The sequence below is a fragment of the Haplochromis burtoni genome, unplaced genomic scaffold (genome assembly GCF_018398535.1).
Source record: "Haplochromis burtoni strain Fernald_Lab_line unplaced genomic scaffold, NCSU_Asbu1 Contig_1329, whole genome shotgun sequence".
Classification (NCBI taxonomy): domain Eukaryota; kingdom Metazoa; phylum Chordata; class Actinopteri; order Cichliformes; family Cichlidae; genus Haplochromis; species Haplochromis burtoni.
In genome coordinates this window covers 42,019-49,974 of record NW_024583690.1, presented here as the reverse complement: position 1 = coordinate 49,974, position 7,956 = coordinate 42,019, and the positions used below count along the sequence as shown (strand labels likewise).

At 41.0% G+C, this 7,956-nt stretch overlaps 1 long non-coding RNA gene across 1 annotated transcript; it reads left to right on the top strand.

Annotated features, from left to right (window-relative positions):
- The first annotated feature begins 516 nt into the window (after window positions 1-516).
- On the top strand, window positions 517-4,144 carry LOC121813246. The gene is made up of 4 exons (XR_006053598.1): window positions 517-559; window positions 645-869; window positions 1,410-1,506; window positions 3,069-4,144. It is a non-coding gene; the product is annotated as an uncharacterized LOC121813246 (long non-coding RNA).
- Window positions 4,145-7,956: the final 3,812 nt, after the last annotated feature.

Below are 7,956 nucleotides of genomic sequence, written 5' to 3'. Positions count from 1 at the left end.
CTCAGGTCTTTGAATATGAGTCTGTGACTCTGAGCTGTGAGGAGGACGACAGCTCTGCTGGATGGACTCTGAGGAGAAACACAAGCACAGACACCAGAGCTGAGTGTGAGGAGTGGGGAACATCAGCTGGTTCTTCCTGTACCACAAGCAGCATCGTCCTGTGGGACACTGGAGTTTACTGGTGTGAGTCCAGAGAAGGTCCCATCAGTAACATGGTTAACCTGACAGTCACTGGTAAGCTGAGTGTGTGGAGTTAGTGTTGATGAAGCTGTGTGTAAATGGATGAAATGCTGTAGTTTGTCTCTGTGTTGAGGTGGATCAGTGATCCTGCAGAGTCCTGTCCTCCCTGTGATGGAGGGAGATGACGTCACTCTGCTCTGTAAAACAAAGACCACTCCCTCCAACCTCCCAGCTGCTTTCTATAAAGATGGCTCCCTCATCAGGAAGCAGCCTACAGGTCACATGACCATCCAGCATGTTTCCAGGTCTGATGAAGGCCTCTACAAGTGTGACATCAGCGGTCATGGAGAGTCTCCATCCAGCTGGATCACTGTCACAGGTGACACACTCACCTGTCTGTGTTTCTGCAGGTTCAACATTCACAATGTGACGACAACTTAATGACTGTGTTTGCTTTATTTCAGAGAAACACACCACCACACCTCCACCTACATCCACACGTCCACCTACATCCACACTTCCATCTACAGCCACACCTCCACCTAAAACCACCTCGACCACCTTGACCTTTCCTGCCGCTTCCTCTCCTCTTCTCCCGGTGTTGCTGACTGCTGGGACACTCTGTGTCATAGCTCTAGTGGTCTTACTGATTGTTTTGGTGGAACGATATGTTGACAGGAAGCTTCAAGGTGAGACTCCGACTTTCAGGCTTTTCAAAAATTCAGGATTCAAAAATGTTTTATTGTCAGCTCTCTACTTGGACACACAGGATAACTCAAATACTGTTTCTCACTCACCTCAGTGTAAAAAAAAGACTAAAGAAAAGTTAAAGGAATATATAAAATTCAATCAGTGCACCATAATGGCAAGAGTGTAAGATATAAACGCAATATATAAAATAAAGCAGCAAGATATAAATCATACAAATTAAATAGAATAAAATAACATAAATTGAATGAATAATTACAGCAAATATCTAAACTTTATAACATCCTTATCTGCTTTATACATAGAACAAACTGATTGATTAGTTCGTGGATTTGTTGATTCATTCATTCATTCAAAGCTTTCATGGGTCAATCTGTGGGAGCTACAATAATACTTACAAATTCAGCAGGAAAATCATAATTACTTTCCCCACAATAAATAATCTGAATGATTAATGTAATGGCAGTAGTGTCTCTATGACCATGTGCACTGATGTCCTCTCTGTGTGTTTCATTGTGCAGAGAGCGCTTTAGCTGCCGTCTACTCAGCAGTGAGGACAGAAGACATCTGTTATGCAGAAATCAAGATTAAAGAGAAACCCATATAAACAAAGACCAGGTACAGCTGCTCCTCTTTGTCTTAACGCTCAGAACAATTCCAGCTATTCCTGGCATTCCAGTTTAAACCAGTGGTGTCAAACATAAGCCTCAGAGGCCAGAATATGTAAAGACTCTAATCTGACTCATTGGATGACTTTGAAACATTTGAAGGAGAGCAGAAATGTTGGACAACTGTGTTGGCATAAGCATTTCAGATTTTCCTTCTCATAAAGACCTCCCATGTCAATTTACACTAATTAATTAAACTATTGATTTCACACTTCCTTTTATATAATACAGCTAAGGGATAAAATCAATTTTAAATCAATAGAAAACAAGTGCTTGTATGAATGGATGAATGATGTATTTTGTATAAAGTGCTCTGAGTACTCAAGTGTATAAGAACCAGTTTGATTACCATTCACCAAAGAGACTAAGTGAGCTGTCTGCGGCTCTCTGGTCAAGTCAGACTTTGAGACTTGCTCATAAAAGCTGTAAAGTTTAAGTCAAAGAACAATGTTAAGTACAGGAAGTGATGTAGACTCAGAGTAAAGCTGGAAGGAAATGCAGAAGAAAATTAAGCACCTCAGATTGTCATGAGGCCAACATTTACACTCTCTTATGCACTCCTTTGATTTTCACGCTCTTCTTTTGGATTTTCCTGGTTCTATTCTAACAGCACGGCTCTGCATCACATCACACTTGTCAACATCACACTTGTTTGGCTCTGCACATGTGCAGAAAAGAAAAAAACAATAGAATAGAAAAATCCAAGCTGATCTAAAGGTAAAAGTGAGATAGGATGTGCAAGGTGTGAAAATGACGTTTTCTCACTGTAAAACCACAGCAGCAGCATCCGCCTGTTTTTCATTTTTTTGTCCTGTGTGGGAAGATTGGTTCATACTTCTCAGACAGTTTATTTTGATGAGCTTATTTTGTATCTTCCAGTTTAAAAAATGTTAAAAAAGAAAAATGTAAGTCACGTGATCCAAGCACGGTGAGCTCATCGGTTTAAATTAACACTGACATCATTAGCAGATCCGCCCCTTAGTAGGTTTAAAAATGATTTAAATACAACCTCAGACAAACAAATGCACGACATGTTACAATGTTCATGTTTCAATTGTTTTCTGGGATGGATGTTGCTCTATAAAAACATATAGAAAGACACGTAGCAAACAAAGGAGACCTAGATACAGAATATTGACCTTTTGTCAGAGTAAAAACCCACAGCAACAGTCTCCACCTGTTATATGTTGTTCCTGTAAACTGCGTGAGACCTTCGGTATCTTGTGGTTGAAATGTATCAAAGAGCAGGGGGTGCACCTGCAGATGCTGTGTGATCTGAAGTTTCACATATACTGTTTATAGTATTCATAATTCAGTGTGTTAGGGTGATTAATACTTAAAATGCAGGTTTGCGCCTGAGAGACTTTAGACATTGAAACCTTTCGTTAAGATACGTCTTAACTGTAACTGGTTTGACGTGTTCCTCACTTTCTGTATATGAATATAACAGACGGGCCAGGTTTGTGCACAGGTGCTTATTGTTTCTCATGATGTTTTAAACTGTGTGTTCAGATTGTGAAGCCAGAGCTCTGTACTGAAGATTCCCACCAGTCCAGCCGATGACTTCCAGCTACTGGTCCAACCGACCCATAAGACCTGTGTTTTTCTCATCACCTTACACAGCCAGCACGCTTGCCTTATCAAGAGTATGTATAGTATGTAATGCATTAATGCAGTAATGGAATGCACTGTATATGATCCCCTATTGATCTTTCTATCGATCTATTTAATTTCTAAGTGGGAGACCGTGCTGTCTGCTCCACAGCAGTGATCTAGTTTTTCTGCAGAATCAATAAACTTTGGTCTCACTTTTGTTCTCGTGTGGTTCTGTGGGTTTCAGAAAGATGTCTGATGCTAACTGATACACGCCACAGCTGCACACTATAAACAGCAGGAGCATTATTCAGTGGCTGGAAACTTCAGAGAAAAAAAAGTCAGAACAAAGTGCGTACGTGTTCGTGATAGGAAATGAAGTCTGTTGGGCTATGGATGGCTGCACTGGGAGATGACGTTTAACTTAAGAAGCTGTACACCGCATCTTAGCTGGCGTGCAGTTTGCTGTCTGTGGTTCAAAGTCTGTTACACTCTCCAAGGTCCCAAAAAAAGAAATCGGTTACATCTGATGTTTCAAACAAATAGAGCTGAGTGTCTTTTTCAAATGATCAGCTAGTTACAAGTCTAATAGATACATAATGAGCAGATTCCAACTCATTTTTTAATGTCTTACCTTCACAGCAGCACATCAACAGCCCAGTGCTCCTGCAGCTGTCGTACACAGATGTTATTACAAGTTAGTGTAGTTTCTTCAAGTTCCTTCTTATTGTCAGCTCTCATTAAAATAGCAACTGCTCTCTTGCACTAGTCATGCATTTGTGAAATAATAAAGTAAACACCTGTTAAAGTGTTTCTGTCATAGCAGTGTGAGTGGCGGGCAGATGTGCAGAACGCACATGCAGGGTTTTCTTTGTTGCAATAAGAAAAGCAGTATTTGTAATATCACCATTTAGCATTTAGGTAACAGATGTGAAGTCGTGGTTTTAAAGTAGAGTTTAATGAGCTGATTTAGCAGCAAAAGTGATTCTTGGATGTGGCACCAGCTCTGGCCGCTCTGACCACCATCTCAACAATAAACCAATATCTAGTGCTGCCATCTACTGACACTAAAGTGCACCAACTAGCTGTACAACTCTGTGTCTGCACCAGTGAAAGGTGACTAACCTAACAATGTAAAGGTGCAGGAGCTGTTTTGCATCTGATATGAAAGAAACTCTACAGCAACCAATAGGAGAGCCTCAAAATGTCTTCTGTAAATACTCAGTCACACAGCTACTAACCAGGCCCAACCTGCATAGTTGCTAACATCAGATGTTATATGGCACCTCCAGTGCGGAGCATAAAAAGCAGAAACACAATTGTGATACCTACAGGAGTTCACGAGCTCGTGTATATAGTGTAGGAGGGTTGAAATGGTAGGAAGACTGAAAGGATGACACACCAAAAATAACGTCAGTCAACGGCGCTGGCACGGCTGGCAGCCTTAACCCAATTTCCCTCGGGATGAATAAAGTATAATCAATCAATCAATCCAAAATGTTTTATACTTGATGTTCAAAATCAAAAACTCATCATATCATATTTTGAGATGAAGAAATCTTTATTATTCTTATTTTTCATCATGATGAAGTTCTTTTACAAGTTCTTAACATGCCCAAATAAAGAAAATGTTCTGATCACCAAATTCAGGATGTGTTGACTCACACTTCAGCTGTTTAAAGCTCTGAGACTAAGAACTTTGACTCTGCCGTTGTCTATATTTTCTGTAGCTCACACAGCCAACAATTGCACCAACAACAAGCAAAATAAAAACTGTCAAACTAGCTGGATGTATAACAACTCTAATTTTGAACCCTCCATCCTTTTTGTGAATGTCCGGCTGACCTGCAGGAGAGAAACAGGTGTGAGGTGTCAGCTGTCAGGTAGGTGATGAGTGAAGAACAGAACAGAATCCATTTCCTCTTCAAACTGCTGTCAGACATTATCTACTGCACTCTGATCACATCACTCAGACCAGCTGCTTTCTACAAAGTCTCATCAACAACATCTTTAGAAACAAACATCAACAACCAGGAAGCAGCTTCACCTCTGATCACACACACACTCAACTCTACTCACTCACCTGGAGGATCAACTCTCAGGTTTACACTGCAGATGGGGTTACCCTTGAAAAAGGCTCTCTTTTCACGGTTTGTTCCCGTCAACAGGACACGACACTCATATGTTCCATTATCAGCAGTCGTCACATCCTTCAGAATCAAAGACACGTCTCCATCCTCCATCTGTCTGTCCTGCAGATCCACCCAGTTCACAAAGGATGGATGCTGGTTGTGTGTAACAAACTGCTCATCCTGATACAAAAGGACATATTCTGGCTCCAAGTCACTTCTGCTCCACTGTACAGCGGTGATGTTGTTGTTGTCATAGACAGAAGCAAAACATGACAGATTGACATTGATTCCAGATTCAACTGTTGCGCTTAATGAGACTGAAAGAGAGCAAACACAGACCACATAAGTTAAATCAGGTCAAAGTGCAACTCTCACTCCAACTTCCACAGAGGCCGGTGTGGGGACGTCCCACCACATGTACTTTTAGCAATATTTTGCAATACTTGGGGACTTCATAATGAATGCCATGTTGCTGTTAATGACCACCCGCCTGACCTTATCAAGGGGATTAAACAAGTTAGGCCACGAGACCATGGAAGTTATCTCTGACCAAAATGTGTATAAATTAGAGGCCATGCTTTCAGAAGCTCTTCCAAGGTTTCAAGGTTTCAAGCTTTCAATATGTTAAATAACTTTCCAAAAAGGGAAGTCTCTGGAGTCTCCCTCTGTATATCTGTGTGTCTCGGTAATGGAAGATAATTACACTGGCAGTAAAAATCAACACGATCACTCATGCATGGTGCAACGCACCAGATTGCAAAAATGCTTGACTGGCCGACATGAAAATAAGCACAAGAACCAACAGGTCATCTCCTGACCAAGAGAGTCAATGCCCATCATGTTAAAATGTCTAGCTTTACAGATGAAATAAACTGGGTGCAGCTGACTACAATTTTTTATTAGTTTCTATATATATGTCTCAATAAAAACAAACTTGGATAATGCAGTAAGAGGCATGTGTGACAGGTGAGACCTGAGTCTGGGAACCGCCCCTGGTGGGCGGAGCTGGTCTTTGCTCCTTTCATAAGCTCAGGTGTGGGCAATAAGGTATTCCTCAGCAAACCTGAAGCTGCCAGTGCTTGGTCCAAGTTGGTGTTTTTAATTTCTTTCCATGAAAGCTTGATGCGGGTCCCCCTAATCTTCTGTTAGAATTGTAGGTTACACAACAATGTACCACTGGAGCTCTGGTTGTTGTGGCCGAGGTTTACAGTTATTTGCGCACTTGTAGGTAGGAAACATTGCGTTCCCGTGAGAACAGTGTAGTGGACTTCACCGCCACTGACCCACATTTATTAGGGTGTTTAGAGCATTTTTCATGGATTATCGATGGTATGACCTGCGGTCTGGTTCAGACCATCCGAGAAAGTGTGCTTTAGTTTTGTCCAGTGAAATTTTTGGTGTGTGGTGTGTGTGTGTGTTTTTTTTTTTTTTTTATAAATTCAATCTCTTACTTGATTTAATTAGATATGAGTGCCTGATAATTTAGCACTCCACCCTGTAGTTCAAATATGATCACTTAGGACAAAACGGTAGTGTTTAGGCTGCCAAAAGTGTCTTTCTTATTATTTCAGAACATGTCATAGCCCACACAGAGACCCCCTGAGCCAGATGGCTACAGCAGAGATCCTTTTCACAAGTCTAAATGCTACATTTATATCTATATATCTATGTCCTAGTATGACTTAAGCAAATGCCGCTGATGCAGACACACATAAAACGAACCGATATGCAACTCACATGTAGACACAGGCACGAGAAGGCAGGCAGACATCCAAATCCAGTAGTGTAACACAGATGTTACAGTGGGCATTTTCCACCTTCTGTAGATCTTTTGATCTCACACAGAATTGAGAAGAAACAAACAAAAAATCTGAACCTGCTTCTAATTTCTTATCCTAAGCAAGTCAGATTAAGCAAAGCTGGAAAGTCACCAACTGAGGGAACATGACGGTTTACTACATCTACACTCTTCCCATTGAGAAACTGGAGGTTGAGTAAGGGTGTGAGTTGGCGTGAGGGGAAATCAAAGTAAACTGCTTCTGAGTGTCAAAAACTTAATGACTAAACAATGAAATGTGTGCATTGAATAGGCCATTTTGGGGCATTCATCTATGTGTGCAGCATTTTTGCTGCAGCTCCCATAAAGGAAGAGCTACTCTGGGTAATTTCGGTGCTCTGATGTCAATAAGTTCAACTAAATTCATGTTTTTGATGTGTTTTCTTCTTTCTTTTAATTTACATCAAAGCCCAGTAACGCTATTTTGACTTTCCTGTTAGGCTCCAATCATCCAAGCCAAGAGACTGGTCTGCAACTATCTGACCACTGCCCGTGGTGAGGTAAAAACCCATCGTCCAGGTTGTGCTGTAGGTTTAAAATGATAGTGTAATAGCAGTGAAGCATGAGATTGGCAAACCACTACCTGCATCCTATTTGACCTGGTGCTGAAAACAAGCCAAATAAACCAAATAAAAAGCAAATCACTGTCACAATAAGGACACTTCCTTTGATACACAATGTACTCTGCATACTTCCATGTACCCGTAAATTTTAACAGAGTAGTGTTGCCTCACCACTGGAAGTTGTGCAGTTGCTGGAACTGTCCGTTGCAACATTGAAATTTCACTGTCATGCAAAATATTGGATTTTCTGAACATTTGAAGCCACAATCTACAAC